Below are 20,087 nucleotides of genomic sequence, written 5' to 3'. Positions count from 1 at the left end.
AAAAAATAAGAAAAAGCAAGAGAAGAAAAATAAAAAGACAAAATATATATTAAGAGATAGCTGAGCCCTGTGCTGTGCCATATGAAGCACTGTCACAGGGAGAAGGTTGGAACTCTCCCCACTGGGTGGTGAGACTTGCCCTAGGCAGAAGGAAGGGACTAGAAACCGACAGTTGCTTGGGGTAGGAAAGAGATGGAGTGGAGAGAAACAGAAATGAAGGGGAAAAAAAGAAGAGAATAAAGAGAGAAAAAGGAGAAATAAAAAGAGAAAAAGAAAGAGAAAGAAGGGGAAAAACACAACTGTGCTCTCTAAGATCGTGTGTGGTGGGAAAAAGAGAAGAATGAGAAAAAAAAGAGTAAAGATAGAGCTGATCCATGATTGCTTGAACGTGAGGCTGGAAGGTATTTAACCCTGACCCAAGATGCCAAGTTGGTCTGCCCCTTTAGTGCAGGTTCCACCGGTGCTGGGCAGAAGTGCCCTTGTTGGTGAGAACACCATACAGGCCAGACTGAGGTTTCCTCTGCAGCTTGAAATGCTGTAGAGGGATCTCACTGCTGCCTTGTGTGGTGTGCAACGCTCCCACAGAAGGCAGACTGGAGTTCCCCCTGCTGTTTGGGTAGAGTTGCCCTAGGCGTAGGGTAGTGGCTTGGAAGCCAGCAGTGGCATATGAAAGGAAGGAGAGAGAGAGAAGAGGAAAAAGAAAGAAAAAGAAGAAAAAAGAAAGACAACGAGAAAAAAAAACTGGGCCCATTGAGACCAACTGAGGTGGGAAGGAAAGATGGGAGAGAAAATAGAGAGAGAAGTGAAAGAACAGTAAGTAAGGAGATAATCGAGGTTCTATCCCCAGACCGTGGGGCTGAAGGAGTTCCAAACCTGCCTCAAGGTAGCATGGTGGTGTGTCTGCTTGTAGGGTCCCATAGACGCTGGGCAGAATTGCCCTTGAAGGCAAGATCACAGTGGAGGCCAGGCAGCAGTTTCTGCAGCCTTGCTGAGTGCTGGAGATCACTGTATAGCTGCCTTGTGCTGCAAGCAGCACTGCGGCGGATGGGGGTGAGGGAGGCAGGTGACAGGACAGGCAGGGCATCCCCCAGTCACACGGAGGACAGGCAGGATCTCCCCAGCTGCATGTAGGATATCTAAAGGTGGACCATAGCCCTCCCCGTTGGGCTTGCGGAGTTGCCCTAGATTGTGCCAAGCCTGTGGATACCCCAAAAGCTAGGGGTTTTTGAGTTTTGTTTTCCCCTCTGGCCAGCTGGAATGGAATTAATATTTTCAGAAACTGAGGCTTGCTCCAGGGGATCTTTGTTATGTTGAAAGCCTCTGGGCTCTGTAACTAACTTCTGGCATTCCTTAGCATGGGATCCTATATCAGGCTAATGTATATTAAAGGACTCGTTCTACCATTTGTCTTGGAGTTAAACAATGAGCCTGGGATTTGCAGGTTTTAGCGAGAAAATACTTTTTTCTCTTTTTAATATTGGGTTTATGGGGTGCATGATTACCTCATTTAGAGGCACTAAAGAGATAAATAGTATTCTAGAGGCATGACACAGACTGACTCCCTGGGAGACATTGCAGCTCACAAGACACATGAAACTATACTAGTGGCCTGAGCTGGAGAAGCCACATGAAAACCCTGCCAGTGCTGAGATGCTTATAACAGTACTGCATCCACAAGACTTCCAACCGACAGGCCTGTGATCTTCCTGCATTTGGCATCACTGTATGTATTTCATGAGTCTGAAGATGTCTTTATAAATTATCAAACATGTGGACTCATATCGAACTTATGGACTTGGTCTGGACTGGAATGTTTTCTTAAAGTACAATTACTCTTTATATAGAGCTCTTTCTTATACACATATGAGTGTCTATGAATTTGTTTCTTTAGTCTACCCAATCTAACACAGACAGGTAACTCTAAAGTCAGAGGTCTGAAACCACCTTTTGCTCTTTGGGAGGAAAAATGAGCCTACTTGTTCCTGTAAAGATTGACAACCTCAGAAATCCTGTCTTGGGTGACTGAGCCAGAATCAACTCAATGGCAATGTGTTATTAAATTATAGTTAAGACCAAACTATAGCTGAAATGCTATAAGAAGATGGTGAAAAGTGAAGGCAGGAAAATCTTACAGTTTTACATGACCATCCTGGCCTCTGCATATTGAATGGGTTTTAAGGTGGGTATAGAAGAGAATATTGTGTTGTGTTGGCAAGTCAATTCTGACTCATAGTCATGGCATTTAACAGAGTTGTACCATTCATATTACTCTTGTTGTTGCTGCAATCTTTGAAATCCCCAGGCTCACTCCCACTGAGTCCTTACCAACTCACAGTGACCCTATAGGGCAGAATAAAACTTCCTCTGTGGGTTTCTGAGAATGTAACTCTTTTTAGAAGTCGAAAGCCTTATCTTTCTCCCTCAGCGTGATCAGTCGTTTTGAACTCCTGAAATTGCAGCTAGCATCCCAACACTTAACCACTATGCCACTAGGTCTTTCTCCTACCTATTGGAAGAGCCCCAGTGTGTTGAATAACAGGATCAAGTATGCCGTCATTTTTTAGTGTTGCTGTAACAGAAATATCACAAGTGGATGACGTTAGCAGATGGAACTTTAGGAAGGTGACTCACTTCCATCGAGTGGGTTTGACCCAACGTGACCCTATAAAAAGTTTCTGATACTGTTGACCTTTCTCCATTGGTGGTGACCTTGTGGTTAGCAGCCTAATGTCTAACTCACAGCCCCTCCATCTAGAAGTCTAATTTTGGAGTGACAACTCTAAGGGAAGCCTTTCTCTCTGGGCTGGCTTTGTCTCCTTTCAACATCTGTGGGACTCTCACTCACTCACTACCGGCTAGTCAGTGCTGACTCATAGTGACCTCCGGTGAGTTCCTGAAATCATAACTGTTGACAGAAGTAAAATGCCCAGTCTTTTTCCTTTAGAGCTGTTGTTGATTTTGAACTCCTGACCATAGGGATCGCAACCCAATGTGTAACCTCTACATCACCAGAACTCCTACTTCTGTGGGCCTAGTGCTGTTTCAAATGTCTCGTGTGTCTTGGCATCAATCTTCTCCTGGGTCTAGGAACTACCAATGGAAAGTTTCTACCCTTGGCTCTTCTTTCTATTTACGATGTTTCTTTATACTTACTCTAAGTTTAAAGGTTCAGCAGGCATATCCTTACCATTGGTCTGGGCTCAGAAATGAATTAGGGTATGACATTCCACCCAAATCTCCTTACAGTTGATTGACTGCTCACATCATGGGATGATTACATTATTCCATAACTGGTGGATCACAATATTGCATAAGTGCCAAACCACTGAGAATGATGGCCTAGACAAGTGGCCACATATGTTAGGGGCACATGATTCATTCTATGTCATATCCCAAACAGGAGACCAGTGCAAATGTCCTGAGATACATTAACTAGAACATTGAACCCTGGTCCTGAGTGATGGGATTGGAGATAACTGCATGTACTGTATTTTGGGAATAGAGGTGATAGAAGTGGATGATGAGATGGCTTGGGTTAGAGACAGGTAAAGACAGCAGTGAGAATCCAGAACAGCTCATAGAATGTGGCTCGTGGGACTGAAAAGAAGCCCATTTATGAGCAGATGGAAACAGTGAAAAAATAGGTTTGAATGGCAGTCATAGTGGGGTGAAGCGGTGATCACCACAAGGGATCCATAGAGAGGAAAAAACTGTTTGGAATCTGTGGCAGCAAATGTAAAATTCTACTGGACTGGGTAGAACTCTGGAGTGAATAGATAGATGTTTTAATCCCAATTGAATAAAAAAAACCAAAAAACAGTATAGGTTTGAGGAAATGCAGATTAAGATATCTGTTTTGCAGTAGACTACGTTTGTGGAGATTTCAGCATGATAACTTATCAATCTTACTAACTCATCGAGAAGATAAGTTTGAAAAATGAGTCTGAAGTATAGGGGAGAAGACCAAATACATTTTAGACCAGAATGAAGACGCTATCTTGTGACTATCTCTGTATATCTCCCTAGCCTGGCATAGGAAAAAAAATACCACCATCTCAAATTTCAACCTTTGAAGTAGAATGATTAAGTTCTGAAGTTTCCAACAACTATGAAGCCATTTAGGATTATCCATGTGTCACAAATACACTGCTATGCACTGCTAGAGCAAGGCAGACAAGAATACAGTCCCTGATGGAAGATAGGCATCTTCTTAAAGAAAATGAATTGTGGAAAGTAAGATAAAATACACGTAAGGGCAAGAAATTATCTTGATCCTATTTGGATGGATCTGTTTTTAGCTGCTAAAGGGATAATTAAATGGCACCTTGAGTTTACAAGAAAGATACAATGTAGATTCTGCACACTGCCTAGAAAGCTTTTAGATTGGCCAGTATTGATTTTTGCTCCTGCCTTGACCAAGCATCCATGTAGAGAGAAGTTTGTTTCTTTTCCCCCATGCATTCAACTCCGTAGAAACTTGTTGGGTTTTAAAGCTCGCAGGTAATGTCTGGATTTAGATGGGAATGCCTGAGGGAGAAAGGCAAATATTTATCACAGATTCAGGGTCACTGAAAGAACCCCTCCCCCCAGCCTCCTCTGCAGGGATGTCTGCTGCTTTTTTGAATCTCTAGGTACTGTTTCAAGTTTAGAAAGTGGAATCCTTAAAGGCAGTGACCAGTGCCATCAAAGACTACTAGTGTTACTACCAAGTGAATGTAGATGCTTAAATTGTATTTGCATTTCAATTTTTAGGTCATAGGGGAAAATACTAATACTTTGGAACAAGTGACTCATGTTTTGACACATTAAGCATGTATTTGGCTTTCTTCCTACTCTTTGGAAGCATGCCTTCCTAAACTTCTGCAAGATTAGGGGCAACAACAGTGCCAACCAAGGGTTGCCATCCTCAGCTTGAACCTGTTGGGAGGGGCCCCAGACATTTCAGGTGATTGGAAATCAGTGATAACAGGAATTCTTTTTGAAGCCAGCTGAAATATAACCTGGACTGAAGCTGCAGGCTGAGTTACATTTCAGCTGAACAGATCCCCCACTGAACTAAAGAGTATTAGGGGAGACAGACTTTTGGTCCCAGTATATGTCAAAGGAAAGATTCCTACTCCCTGAATTTGTATCATAGCTTTAAGGATGTTCAGGCCTAGAGAATGAATTATTGCTGGCTGATGGGATACAGAAAGTAGTAAGATTCGCTTTGCAGGAACATTCCATCGATGTTCTCAGAATCTGTGATGCTCAAATTGAAATATCTATTCAAAAAGACTACCCATGCATATTCGAAAGTATAGATGACTTGGATACATGATCCGACATTTTGAAACTCCTCAGCACTTTCACTGGAGACGCACATTCATGCACACGCACTTCGGGAACTGAGACACCATGCCAAGCCATTGATCACTGGATAGCTCCAATTGGAATAGATCTTTAAGATTCTGAACTCATCTCGCAGGCCTAGAGTGTTTGAAGAAAGGAATGACATGTGCATATACACACATACATGCACACACACACACACACACACACGATATGCACAGACACGCAAATGCTGACTAAACTTCAAAACGAGATCTAAGCGTTACAGGTGCATTGATCAGTGGCTTGCATTCACAGCCTTTCAAATGTGAGTTCTGGCATTCTTTCTTAGCACACAGCAGTCCTGTGCCCAACTCTGGGACAGCGGATCCTCTCTAACCCTGCAAATGGCGAGGCTTCCAACAAAGTACTCCTAGAGGAAGTGAATCCTGATTAGATTTAAAGGCATCCTCGAGAGATTATTTTGAATTACAGAAACGTAGCTGGGTCTGCTTCATTCTCCATGAAGAATAGAGTAAAAACGTGCGCTGTAATACCGAGGACCCTTTCAGGCCTTGCTGCAGCAATGCATGTTTTGGAATTAGACCAAAAGACCTAAATGGCCAGAGAGCTTATCAGAAAGAGAAGGCATCAACTACAAGTTCATTGTACACATACCTGGAGACGTTTTCCAACAGAAGAAAACCGTATTTTTCATAGGCACATCATTCTTATTACAGCAGCATGCCTAACCTAAGGTTAATTGCAGTGTGTGTGTGTGTGTGTGTGTGTGTGTGTGTGTGTGTGTGTGTCAGGGGGAGTTGTTTTGGTTTTTTTAATTTGTTGCCATCCATTTGATAGAAACTCACAGTGTCTTTGGGTGTTTCAGCTAAGAACATTGGGCTTAGGGTTTTCAAAGGCTAACTGTCTGGCAGTAGATCACTAGGCCTTTTCTTACGAAGCACTGAGCACTGGACTCGAACCTCTGTCTCCATGTTAGCAGCCCAGCTCGTTCACTTCTTGCACCACACAGGGACTCCTTGTCCAATGACAGTCGATGGATTTTTGATCGCTGCTTGGAAGCATATCGTACTTAGACTGTGTTTCCCAAGGGTGGTTGCCATAATGGGTCTGGAGCCATGAGACACTGGGATGTCCTCTATGTTTACATGTTACAGCTTTTACCTGAGATGATGACATGCTCTAGAGACATGGGTCTGTGAAGGACACTCATTTAAATTTTGAATGATCATCTTCTACCGATCTGAATAATGTTATTAATTTTCATGCTATCAGCTTCCAAGAACCAATCACACATCAGAATGCAATATTGGCTTGCTTGCTTCAACTCTTTAGTCTGAAAATAGGAAATAAAATGACACCAGAAATCTCAGGAACCACAGAAGTAAAGAGGATTGGGAATGTATTGCAGTAAGGCCCTGATTCATCTGATGCTGCCACAAACTTCCTGTTGCTCTTCAAACAGGGTGCCAGATACCATGACAAAGCACAGTGTTCCTAACACCCTCTGACCCCATCTACGGGTCTTCATATTCATTCACAAATATTTGTTGAGTAGGTTCTGTGCCAGATCTTGCAGCTTGCTTGCATGCTGAGCAAAAGCAATTATGTTATCTGATCACATGGAAATTATTCTTTAATGGAACAAACAACTATTAACCAGTTGATGGCTAAAATGAATGTAAGATGAGCAGTATGAGGGGTTCTCTGGAGAGAGAAGGGTTAAAACATATGCCAGAAGAAGCTAAAATGAGTCAGAAACCAGGGAAGACTTTCCTGAGAAGTTTGAACTTTTTTCTTCTGATAACAGCCATTCTTGTGGGTCAGAAGAGATATCTCTTTGTAGATTGGATTTGCATTGCTTGGTGTCAAAATGAAATTGAATATCTTGCTATGTACTTATTGGCTATTAGTGCTTCTTGCTTTAATACGTATTTAAGACTTTTGCTTTAAAGAATTTTGGATTAAGCTGTCTTTGTATTGCTGAGTTGTCAGTGTTCTTTATGTATTTTGTCAGATGCTGAATCCTAAATATTCCCTCCCACTCTCTTTACGTTGTTGATAAATGTGTTTGATGTACAACTTTTTTACTTTTGAGAAAGCCTAGTAATGTATTTCAAATAATTAAAGTCACCCTTCCATACAGATCTGAACAACGTTTGTGAGCCTTGTGCCTGGGAACTTCTATTAGGTGCTGCCTGTTTTTAAAGCGGTATGCTTTCTATAATTTTTCTAGCTGTGGGTGGTATATAAAATGTAATTAAATTTTCATATTAATCTTTTATTTAGCAACAGTGGTAAAACTTGCTTTGTAATTCAAAAATGTATCCTAGGAAAACCAAAAAGAAAAACAAACTCACAGCCATTTAGTCTATTCAGACTCCTACTGCCCATTAGGACAGAGTCAAGATTCCAATGCTATCATTCTTATGGGCGTAGACCACTGTGTCTACATCCTCCGCAGATCAGCCAGGGGGTTCTAGTTACTGATCTCTCTGTTTGCAGCTTTGTCACTATGGACCTCTCACTTATATTATACTAAAAAAAATGAACCCATCAAGTTCATTTTCACTTGTTATAAGCCTTTCTGGGGTTTTCAAAGCTATACATTGACTGTAACAGAGAGTCTCACCTTTGTTGTTAGGAGTGGCTAGCGGATTTGAACAGGTGAGTTTAGGGTTACAGTTCACCTGTTATTTGATAGTGCTACTAGGACTACTTAATATAGTTGTTAGATGAATATCACTTTAATAGATGTGAATAATGGAGACAGCAGTTGGTGTAAGATATGAAAAATATATAATTTATCAAAAGGTCAATGGGGTGTGTGTGTGTGGAGGGACAAAAGAGGAGCTGATACCAAAGGCTCAATATAAAGTAAATGCCTAGAAAAGAATGGTGGCAATGTATGTACAAATATGCTCGATAAAATTGATGGGTGGTTTATTATAAGAGTCGTAAGAGCCCCAATAAAATGATATTTTAATAAAATAGATGTGAATAATAGAATCTGTTTTCCCCCTTTATGATTTCTGTGGCTTGTTTTTTGTTTTCGTCCACTGTGGCTAACATGTCGTTGTACAGTGGTGAAGGAAAACCAACATTAGCTGCTGTCCTAATCTTCCTACCGGTCTTACATTTCTGGACTAATTTATATTCTTTGATCATTGAACCTTATCAGTATTTGCTGATGTAATAAAGGTATATCAAAATATTTATGGTATGGGTTGTTTAATTTCATTTAATGTAGCCAAAGTATTCACTGGATCCAAATTGTTAGGTATTGTTACACTAACTGCCATAGCTTTGTGAATAGTTTGAAATACACTGTGGCAAGGGCTAAAAATAAATACTAACAGATGGATCATAACTGTTTAGCTACAAAAATCTATGTGGTTCCTAGGTGCCTTAGTGGCACTGTGGGATAAAAATTGGACAACTCTCTCAAAGTTGTTGGTTCAAGTCCAGACACCTCTCTGAGTGAGAAAGAAGACATTGTGCTCCCTTAAAGACTTACAAATTGGGAAACCCTGCATTGGGTCACTACAGGTCAGAATGGAATGTTTGGAAATATTGGGCCCATTAGTATTAATATTTAACATAAGTAAAAGGTACTAAGACACCATGACACATACATTGATATCAAACACTATGACTACATAAAGGCTACAAGTTCTAACTATACTTAAACGTCTTTGTTATTGCAACCCCACAGTCTTTAAGATACCCGCTGTATCTGCATGTGTGCTGTAGACAACATCACACAGAGAAAGGAAGACTAGACTGGGATAGTCCAGCCTGAAGAAGAAGTACACAGCATTTGCAAACCACTAAGCTTACACACAGAGATGACAAGGGAACTAGGTCCCCCTAACTTACTCACATGTATGGATGTCACCAAGTCCCCCATGAAACCAGTAGGAAGACACCCAGGTGTATGGCCATTCTGGGAGAAAGAGAGAACAGAGAATAAAGGATGCAGCATAAGGTTTCACTTTTACTCCATGTATGACCTTTATCTGACATGCTAGGGGTCTAAATATTGTCATCATGATCACCGAATGGAAATTACATGTGGGTGTAGATATCCTCAGACAAGTAGTCTCTGTTGGCAGGATTTCAAAGCGCGATTAGTGGAAGGATTTGAGGAGACAGCCCACTATCCTGGGCCAGTCAGGCCTCACGGGGTTGCAGTATACTTTACCAAGTCAGGGCAGCAGTGACAAAGGCATTTGTCTTGCTTTCCTTGGCTTTATGCAAAGAAATCTATCTTAGTTTTTGGACCTGCTTGTTTCTCTCCCGGGGAACGAACAGTTCTGGTAAACACACTACCTCTCTGCTTCTCTAGCTCTCTGATTTCAGCGGTATCACTTTCCCAGTCATGTCCAGAGAGGATTATGGTATTGAAATAATACAATTATATAAGTATCCCCTGATGACCTGGCCTACTCATTCTGAAGTGAATTAGAATGACATTTAGAATGGCTGACTGTTCAAATTTCACAGAATAACCAAGAGTCGGCAAAAATAACAATCTAAAATCCATCTATTTCAGTAAATTGCAGGGGGAAAGGAACATATCCTTCAATTTTGCAATTATTTGCAGGTCCGTGTGCATGCACATGCCTGTACCTTCCTCACTACTCATATAGGACAACATCCTCCAAAACATTTGCTTCCTGGTGTTGTTGCTAAGTCTTATTGAGCTGCTTCTGACTCGTGCGATTCTATCTGTGTCAAGGCGAGGGAACCCTGCTGGGTCCTGCGCCTTGTCGTCCTCATCACTGTGATGGCTGCGCCCAAGGCTGCAGCCACTGTGTTCTTCCACCCTGCAAGGGTCTTCCTGTTCTCCCACTGACCTGCTCCGTTGCCAGCCTGGTACCCCTCACCAGGGACTGGTCTCTTTGGATTAGATGGCCAAAGTGTGAGATTCAAAGTCCAACCATCCTCACTTGTAAAGAGTAATCTGGCTGTATTTCCTGGAAGTCGGGTTGTTTGTTTATAACACTTGTTCTTCAGCAACCTCAGAATTCAAATGCACCAATCCCTCTATGAGCTTCTGTAGGTAACGTCCAACTTTCCCATCCATCAGGTGAGCAAGAAAAGACCACGACTTGGGGAAGAAGACACCCCTTAGTCCTCCAAGGTATATCTTGGGTTCTTAGCACTTTTAATACATATATTGCTGCAGGTTTGTCCAAGGTAGTAAGTTCTATGACTTCTTGGCAGCTGCTTGGGAAACCAAGTAAAATGAAAATCGTGACAATTTCAATATTTTCTCCATTTATGCTGCCTACTGGTCTAATTTTCTAGTATTCTAAAAGATATATTCTTTGAGATTTTTGCACTCCATCTTTTATGAGCTAGGAAAATAAGCCACACAAAGATCTTCTTGATCTATTCAATTCCAGTGAAGTGGTACTAAAAATAGTACATTGTTGTGTTGAAACTCAAAACATTCTACTTGAGACTCAGACTCTTGCTTTATAAGTAAGGACACAATAAAATAAATCATCTGGGAAAAATAGTTTCAATAAGAATGGCTCATGTTCTTTTCTCTGCATTGCCCTTGTCACTTTTTTTGTGGTTCTTGAAATCTTATACAAGCTATAGAAGAAACATGACTTGTGAATATTGTGCTCCTTTCAAAATTCATCTAAGTGAGATGAAACAATCACCATTTATTGTAAAGCCAATGGAAACTGGATTATTAGAAATAGAATAACCAGAAAGAAAATAAGAAGAAAGCTGACAGATAGGGAGAAATGTTGCCAATGCTACTGAACAAATTACGCAGCAATTGATAAGCAGGGATATAACTTGCTGCAGAACATTCCAACACAATAAAATAAAATAAACAAACAAAAATCTTACTCATACAGAAGACCACCCTGAAATGATCCCCCATATATAAAGCAATAGTCACTTCCTCTTTTATCATGGGCCCACCAACATGGGCTGCATTCGCACCCAAACCATGAAGAAGGCGTCCTGGGTTATCACTGAGAAATACTACACACGACTTCCACACCAACAAGCGCGTGCGCGAGGAGATCACCATTATTCCCAGGAAGAAGCTCCGCGACAAGCTAGCGGGCCTTGTCCCGCACGTGATGGAGAGGCTTCAGAGGCCCTGTGAGAGGGAGAGGAGAGAGAAAGGCGAGAGAATTATATTCCTGAGGTCTCAGCCTTGGACCAGGAGATCATTGAAGTGGATCCAGACACTAAGACAATGTGGAAGCTTTGGGATTTGGCAGTCTGTCCAACCTGCAGGTCACTCAGCTCACAGTTGGAATGAATTTCAAAACACCATACAGAGCCATTTGAATCTTTTCCACGATGCTGCAATATTTTCAATAAACCTGGAACACACCAAAACAAAACAAAAAATTAAAAACTCACAATCATCTTTCATGTAGATCCATTATTGGCAACTTTAGATTAACGTCTTCTCAAGTCTTGCATTCCTAATTGTTTTTATAACCACTTAATACTTTGTTGAAAAACTGCAAGAGTTCAAAAATTTTGTTACAATGGGTGGACTTTAAAATTTTTTTCATAAAATATTTATAGAACATATGCTATAAGCCAGATTGTTTCATTGACTTAAAAGGCCAAACACTGCCATCAAGTTGAAGCCTACTCATAGGAACTCTATAAGACACGTGCGTGGAACTAGCCTCTGAGTTTCCAAGACTCTAATTCTTTAGGAGTGTAGAAACCCCCACCTTTGTCCTCAGGAGCAGCTGGCGGTTTCTAACAGTGGACCTAGCTGTTCCCAGCCGGATGAATAACGACTATGGCCACCGGGGAAGTACATACATGCATCATCTCAGGTATAACACATATATAGGAAGTTAAAATACTCAACCATGAAGGGTGGGATGAATTCCATGTAAGGGGCTGTGGAATCAAATTGGATAGCCGAGCATCAAGGGACTGTGGTGGTGAAGTCTCAAGCGGAACTGAAAGTGTAATTAGAATCAGTCTCCTAGGTGTGTGGGAGGGCACGGCAAGGCGTGCTCCTATTTTGAGAAGTGTCGAAAGGCATTTCAAACAGAGGGAATGAAAGGAGAACAGGAACACACCTAAGCAGGAGGAAGACTGGAAGCTTCTGGAAATGGGCTAGAACAAACCCACTAAAATATACGTGTCAGGGAGATAAGACCAGGGGGCTTTAAAAAGTTTGTGGAGAAGGCAAACTTGAAAGATAATAAAACTTTTCCATGAAAATTTTGAAACTCCCTTGTATTAGTGAGTAAACTGACAGGATTAAAGACAATTGAGACAGGTGAGGACTATGTGTAACTGGAGAGCATCTTTTTTTCCTACTAAAAATGTATATATATTTTACAAGTATTGGTGTCTGAGGAAAACACATCTGAAGCACGTGGGTGTAATCATGAACCATGAGCATGATCATGAGTGGCCTACCAAACCAGTCATGTGACAGCATTTGAACTGGAGACCTCTGAATCGATGTGTTATTCTCTCTTCCGTGTTTACAGTATAACAGTTCTATCCTATGTTGGTATTTTCATAACATTTATGCTCTTTAAAGTCCTCTGCGTTTGTTTTCTTTGTTTTTGCTTACTTTTGCTAAACCCAGCTCATCTTGACAACTGATCACCTTCAAATCATACTCCTCATTAGGAGAGCTAAGTTTGGGAAAAATGTCTCAGTGTCATACATGTCCATGTGTTTTTGTTCTATTTGTTTGGAACTTCTCATGAGAAAGCACCTCAAGAGGTTGAAACTAACATGTTATGTTCACGTTCATACATGTCTATTCTTTTCATTATTCTGTGTTTACATACCAGCACTTCAGACCTCCAGATAAGGCCCAAATTGTTTGGTAGGCTCAGTCATGCAGTAATTAACGTCACAAAAAATGATTCATGCTGGGCATGGCTCACTGGAAGTCCTGCGCCTCTATAGAAGCATCCTCCTAAGCTGCTTCTCCAGTGAAATGGCATCTGACAATGTTCAGTCTTGTCAAGAAGACAGCCCCTGACAGGCAGATGGGTTTTGTCACCCAGAGGATGCAAGCCGCTGTGAGATTCATTTCTAAGGGCATGCTGCTTTGCCATCTCCTGGAGGCATCTCTACCTTCTTCAGCTTTTTGAAAGGCCTCATGTAGTCACTTGAGTGTTCCGCCCCACACTTCTGTGAAATTTGGGGAAATGATTCCATATTCCCTTTTAGGTTTATTTGACTCAGGCAATGAAATAGGGATCTTAAATGTGTGCTTCATTGCCATCACGTCAAGCCCTGCCGACCCCTCAGTTAATGGTCTGAATTACTAGGGGGAAGATTTGTGGTTTATAAAAGGCTGTATTTTTAACACGCATAATTGATAAACCACACAATGCATGGGTGCCGATATCATGTCAAAAATGCAGAGCAAATAAAAATGTCAATGTTTTCAGAATAAGCCTCTTTTGAATTGCTTCTAACCAAAGTCTGGACGGTGAACAGTCTTGTTATCAGGCAGAGTGCATTGTAAAGTCAATTAGGGCACACACAGTTGGATTAAAACATAACACCTTATCATTTGATATTGCTTTTGACCATGTTAGAGTTATTTCACTTTCTAATGTTTCCTGCTTTCTTTTCTTTTTCCTGCTGTGTTTTGCCATTGTTGTTGTTTCTGTTTGTATCTTTTTTGTGTTTTGTGCGATTTTCTGTGTATAAAATCCAGGATAGGTAAACCTATGGAGACAGAACATGGATTACTAATTGCATAGGGGCCTAGCAGCAGAGGCTTGGAGATGGGGAAAATGAAGAGGTCACAATAATGAGTATGGGAAAGAAGAAAATGTTCTGAAATTGATTGTGGTGATAATTGCACAGTTCTTCTTGCTATGATTGCACTATTAAATTGTTTGATATGTGAAATATATATATATTCAAAACCTCACCAGCATTTATTACAGAATGGATTCTGAATTTCATGATACACCTAAGCGGTGATTTATGATCTTCATTGACTATGTAAGTAAGAACTAAACATAACTGGCTTGCTATTTAATGTATATGTTCATATGAATGTGTGTGCAGGTGCAAGTGGTGCAGGCATAATACAGCCTCATTTTTTAAATGTCTGTGTTTTATCTAGTTCTATAAACACTAATCTCATCAATATGCATATAACAGAACTCAATTTCTTCCTTGGTCAATAAGGGCACGTGCATGTGTTTCAAACTTGTTCACTCTGTTAACTTTCCTACCAACTCATCAGCAGGGAGTGGAAAACACTATATTTTGAGCCCTTTATGGGCAGGTGGCTGGTTCTAATTTTTCCCTCAGTCCCTGAAGCGCTTTACATTCTGTTTCACATACAATACATCTTTCATATAATGTCTGATGAATAAACAAATACACTTTCTGTGAGAAGCACCCCCCAGGCCCCACAGCATCCTAGAAGACATTGAAGTGTGAGAAATCATGATGTTGGGAAAGGCCTTCTGAAAATGGTAATTGCAAACATTTGAACGCAAGTATGACTGGTACATTATCAGAAAACCCCAAAACACCAAGTTGAATGTTAAAATATTATGAAGACTTGGGAATAACCATCAACCTAACATATCTTGTGTTAATTACATTCCTCAATACTCTTCATAAGATACACCCCACTGTGTCTTATAATTATAATGATAAAAGTTATTATCAAATGTTTCCTACTGCCAGGAAAAATATTAAAAAGACATTAACTTTCCTTTTCTTCTTTTTAATACTGAGATTATTTTCTACAATTAACTGTAAATTTGAGAGGGCCCAGTAAGTGATAATGCATTTTATTCTCAGCAACTTTCCCATGAGGTTTCATAGAAATCATAATTTAAAATGGCAGTTTTAAGGAGCTGTTCACATCTTCAATTACTTCAGATTATTGTAAAATATAACAAAAACAATAATGCCAATACTAGATTTATCTACCAATACCAGGGAATATTAGCTGGGTATAAAGGAAGTTATTCAGAAGGACGATTGAAGAAGAATAGATGCATTTGAATTGTGATACTCAAGAAGAATATTGAAGACACCTTGGAGGGCTGAAAGGACAAATGAAGCTGTCTTGAATGAAGTTCTCCACAGAGGCTAGGATGGAGAGACTTCATCTCACGTGCTTTGGAGGTGCTGTCAGGAGAGACCAGTCCCTGGAGAAGGACATCATGCTCGGTGCACCAAAGGGGCCGTAAAAACAGAGCAAGAACTTCCCGGAGATGGCTTGACACCATTGCTGCAGGAGTAGGCTCACACACAGGAACAATTGTGAGGATGGCACAGGACCGGGGAGAGTTTCTTTCTCTTGTGCAGAGGGCCCTATAGGCCAGAGCCATGTCAATGGCATCCAACAACAAAATAAGGGAAGTTAAGGCACCCTGGTGGTACAGTGATTAAGCATTTGGATCAGTGGTAGAAGAGGCCTGACCATCTATTCCCTTGTAGATTAGAGTGTAGAAAATCCTATGGGGGAAGTTCATAACCAAATTCATTCCATCCGACAACTATAGGAGTCCTGGTTTTGTAGTGGGTAAATGGTTGGCTGAGTGGGCGATAGTTGTGGCAGTCTAATTTTGTAAAGAAGTTGGTTCCCAACCTTCCGCAGGCCGTGAGCCTTTCATACACGTCCTCATGTTGTGGTCACCCCCCCCCCCCAACCATAAAATTATTTTCGTTGCTACTTCATAACTGTCATGTTGCTACAGTTATGAATCAGGTGCCTTGCCCCATATGAAAAGGTCGTTCAACAACCAAAGGGGTTGCGACCCCACAGGGTTAGAACCGCTGCTCTAGGGAGTCCTGTGGGATGATTCTAATCTGTCCTTTAGGGTTGCAGTGGGTTGGAATTGACTAGACGATGTAGGTTTGGAGACTGGGTTTTTGACAATGAGAGAAATCGGCACACACACACGCGCGCGCACACACACACATGCATATCTGAAACAGCCGTCTCCTCTTCAGGAAACTTCCTTCTCTCTTTGGTTTGCAACCCTCTCTGACATGTTTGGAAGAGTGTTTATTGAAGAAATTTGCACCTATTCTCGTATGTGATTGCATCTTTTAAAAAACGCAACCTGCTCACTCTTTCGTATCTTCTGTTTGAAATGCAATGTTTCAAATGGCCCCATTTATTCCCTGGACTCATTCATAAACTTAAGCATTAAATGTTTGCAATGTCGAGTAAGGGGTAAGAATAGAGTGCAGTATTTCTGAATGGAGAGGTATTGTTAACTGAAACACTGCTGAAACTGCAGCAATTCAACACCACCCTCGCCACCAAAACACAGGGAAAAAATGCCCTGGTTTCTGAAATTTGTCTTTGAATGGAAGATGAGCCATGTCAGGGGAAAAAAATCCCCAAAAGTGATGTAACTATTCTGTTTGATGGTATAAATTATGAATTAGTCATATACTGTGAGAAGCTAGGAAATAGGTTGGTTTCTAGGCCATTGGCTGCTGAGTTCTTAGAGGGGGGAAAGATATGCACGTCCCTTGCACAGGAGCAAAAGCATCTGCTCTGTTGAAGTGATTGCTTTCCCTTGGACTCTGACAAAGATAGTTTGCATTCTGACAGCAATGTTACTTTCCTTCCTCATGCTTTCGAAATGCACGCAGCCTGCATTGAACCCCTTGCTTTTCGTCCCATAATGATTATATGATGAGCAGAAGGCACCTGACACAGAAACAGAGCTGGCTGGGCTTCCTCAATGCAAGACTCACTTCAATTTGTTATTTGAATGACTAATTTTGTTTTGAACATTCTTATTTGCCTCAATTATTTATGTATCCAAAACTAAGGACTAGAAGAGTATTCATTTAAAATTTAGGAAGTCAGAGAAAAATCATAGAAAACCCTTGTATTTGGGATTTGTCTTCAACAAAGAACCGATGCTTGCTCTTCCCAGTAAGCACCGAGAGGAGAGAGCCTACCGGGTTGGTGATAAGAAAGAGCTGCACTTCTTTCTATCACCTGCACTCTGAAAACACAGATAAACAGATTCCTTCTTTTATTTTTAATTAGAGGAATTTTTATTATCTCACACATTTTTCTATTCAAAGATAGGCAAAGGTATTAAGCACTGACGCATGTGAGGATGCATCCCCTACACTCATAACTATAAGGGCATTTCTGTTGCGGTCCTTGTCTCTTCTTAGAGCACGAGCCCCTCTTATGCTTTCCCTTGACCTCCATTTTTAAGTACCTGACATAACAACCCATTGTTAATATGCTCTGTGTACATGGTGATTAAAGTGAAGGCAGGGGCTGGATTTGTTCCCAGGACTGCCAGAGCTCATCATGATGGAGCTTGTGAGGATGTAGGCTTTTTGACATGAGTAATGGAAGGGTAAGGAAGTGCCAGGACTTAATTTGAAGCCACACATTCTTTCATTTTTCATATTCTTGCATGGAAGAAATCCAAAATATTAAACATCTACACCGTATTTCTTAAAAACCTTTATTTCAGTAGTCAACTCAAAGACAAATAAAGGAGAGAACTATTCTCAAACTCTGTAGATGCTGAAGGTAGCAATTGGTACTCTGAGCAAGGAGCACATGGCAGTTTCATTCATATTTTTGGTTTTGGCCTCCCTGTAACCCAAGATCTAAAATAGAAAATATTTGGGGATGTGCTTTGCAGGAATGAAATTCTCTGGGATAATCTTGATGTTCGTTATGATGTTTAAAGGCAGAATTTGAATTCTGTTTTCTTTACCCTCTTAATTTGATGGGATAATAACATCAATGAGAGTGGAGTATTAAATGCACTTTCCACGATCTGTATCCACCGAACAATTTAGTAATATATTATTATACTTAATGCTAACAGACTGAGAATCTGCCTCCTCAAATTAGGAACAAATGAAAATTTCAGTTTTTCAATTTCTATTCAAAAATTACTGGGTGTTCTGCCCAGGAATATTAGATGAGAAAAATTACTAAAACATATCCTTATTTTAAAGGAAAACAGTAAAGCAATATTTTTTCACAGGTGACACCATTTTGTATATGAAAATCTCCAAGGAATATACTAAAACATACTAGAACTAGTAAGTTCAGCAGTGTGGTGGGCTACAAGATCAAGACACAAACGTACTTATCCTTTGAGACACTTAAAATGAATGCTACAAAACTGATTTTCAGAAAACAACTTCATTTACCATAGAACAATTAGGGAAAAAATGCGTAGGTAAAAATTTAACTATAATACACCATGAAAGAAGCACACCACCCTGTGTGACAATAACAACACTGAATATGATGGCGAATAACAGGTCAGAGCTTAAGTGGTGAACATCCAGTGTGTAGAAAGCTGTGGAGGACAGTGCGAGCCCAGGATCCACCTGCAAATGTCCGATTGAATCGGACCTCTGACAGAGTCCCTCGCTCTAGTCAATGGGTAAGGGGCTTGGACAGCTTTGCTACCAAACAGAAATTATTGTCAACTTGATTATGTCGAATCAAACCATGATATAATATGATACTTGGAATTTGGTCTATCATTAAATATTTCTAGATTTTTCCAAGAAAGAAACTTCTTCTCTGGCTTATTAAATGTTGTTGTTGACTTTTCTTTCTTACTCTTTATTTTCTATTCTGTTTTTTATGTTTGTTTTTATTGTTTCTGTTTTGAGAATGATGGTGGCAGCAAATGTACAAATGTGCTCGACATAATGGATGGGTATATAGATTGTGATAAGAGTTGTACAAGCCCCCAATAAAATGATGGAGAAAAAAACAATTATAGTCTAAGAAATTCACAATGGAAATTCAACTCTGCCCTATCAGGTTGATATGAGTCTCCATGGACTGGATGGAGGTGAATGAGTGAGTGAGTAGATGTGGACGTAATGAGGGAGGGTAAATCCTTTTTCTTTCAATTGCTTCTGACCTGTAGGGGCCTAAAGAATACGGCAGAATTTCCCCCAGGGCTTCCATAATTGGAAATGATTGCAGAAGCTGACTGTCCCATTGTTCTCCTGTGAAACAGCTACTGGGTTCAAACCAGTGACCTTTCTATCTGCAGCTGAGTGTCTACTGATATGCCACCAGTTGTCGTCGTTAGTGCCACACTGAGTCAGCCTATGCACAACAGAAGGGAACACAGCCTGGCCACAGAACCTCCTCACAATTGTTGCTGTGCTTTGGCCCATTGCCAAAGCCATTGTGTCAGCCTAGCTCCTGAATGGTCTACCGTTATTTCTCTGCTCCTCCATTTTACCAAGCATGATGTCCTTTTTTGGGGACTGGTCTCTCTTGATGACATGCCCAGACTACTTGAAAGGCATTCTCCCCATCTTTGTTTCAAAGGAGCACTTTGGCTTTACTTCTTCCCAGCTGTGCGTGTTTGTTACTTTGTCGGTGCATGGACCTTTCCATATGCTTCTCCTGCAACAGAATTCAATGCATTGATTCTTCTTCACTGTTCCTTATTCAACATCCAACTTTCACATGCATTTTGAAAATACCATGTCTTCCATCCTGGGCACTCTAGTCTTCATGAATGCCAAAGCAAGCTACCCAAACTTGATTTGTGATTCAGACGTGTAGGGGCCCAGTGGACAAAGCAGAAGTACTTCCATCAAGTTTCCTGGCTATAATCTTTACAGCAGCAGCTGCTAGTTGATTTCAAACCACTAAGCGTTGGACTCACAGTCAGGTATTTAACCACTGTGCTGCCTGCCAGGGTTTCTCATAATCCTAGAGTGTCACCCGAAATCTAGACCCATTTTTGCACCTAATAAAT

General features: G+C 40.8%; 1 pseudogene; it reads left to right on the top strand.

Annotated features, from left to right (window-relative positions):
* The first annotated feature begins 11,284 nt into the window (after window positions 1-11,284).
* On the top strand, window positions 11,285-11,658 carry LOC142427776 (small ribosomal subunit protein eS17-like; annotated as a pseudogene).
* The last annotated feature ends 8,429 nt before the right edge of the window (window positions 11,659-20,087 follow it).

The sequence above is a fragment of the Tenrec ecaudatus genome, chromosome 15 (assembly GCF_050624435.1).
Source record: "Tenrec ecaudatus isolate mTenEca1 chromosome 15, mTenEca1.hap1, whole genome shotgun sequence".
Taxonomy (NCBI): domain Eukaryota; kingdom Metazoa; phylum Chordata; class Mammalia; order Afrosoricida; family Tenrecidae; genus Tenrec; species Tenrec ecaudatus.
This window is presented reverse-complemented; position numbering and strand designations above follow the sequence as displayed.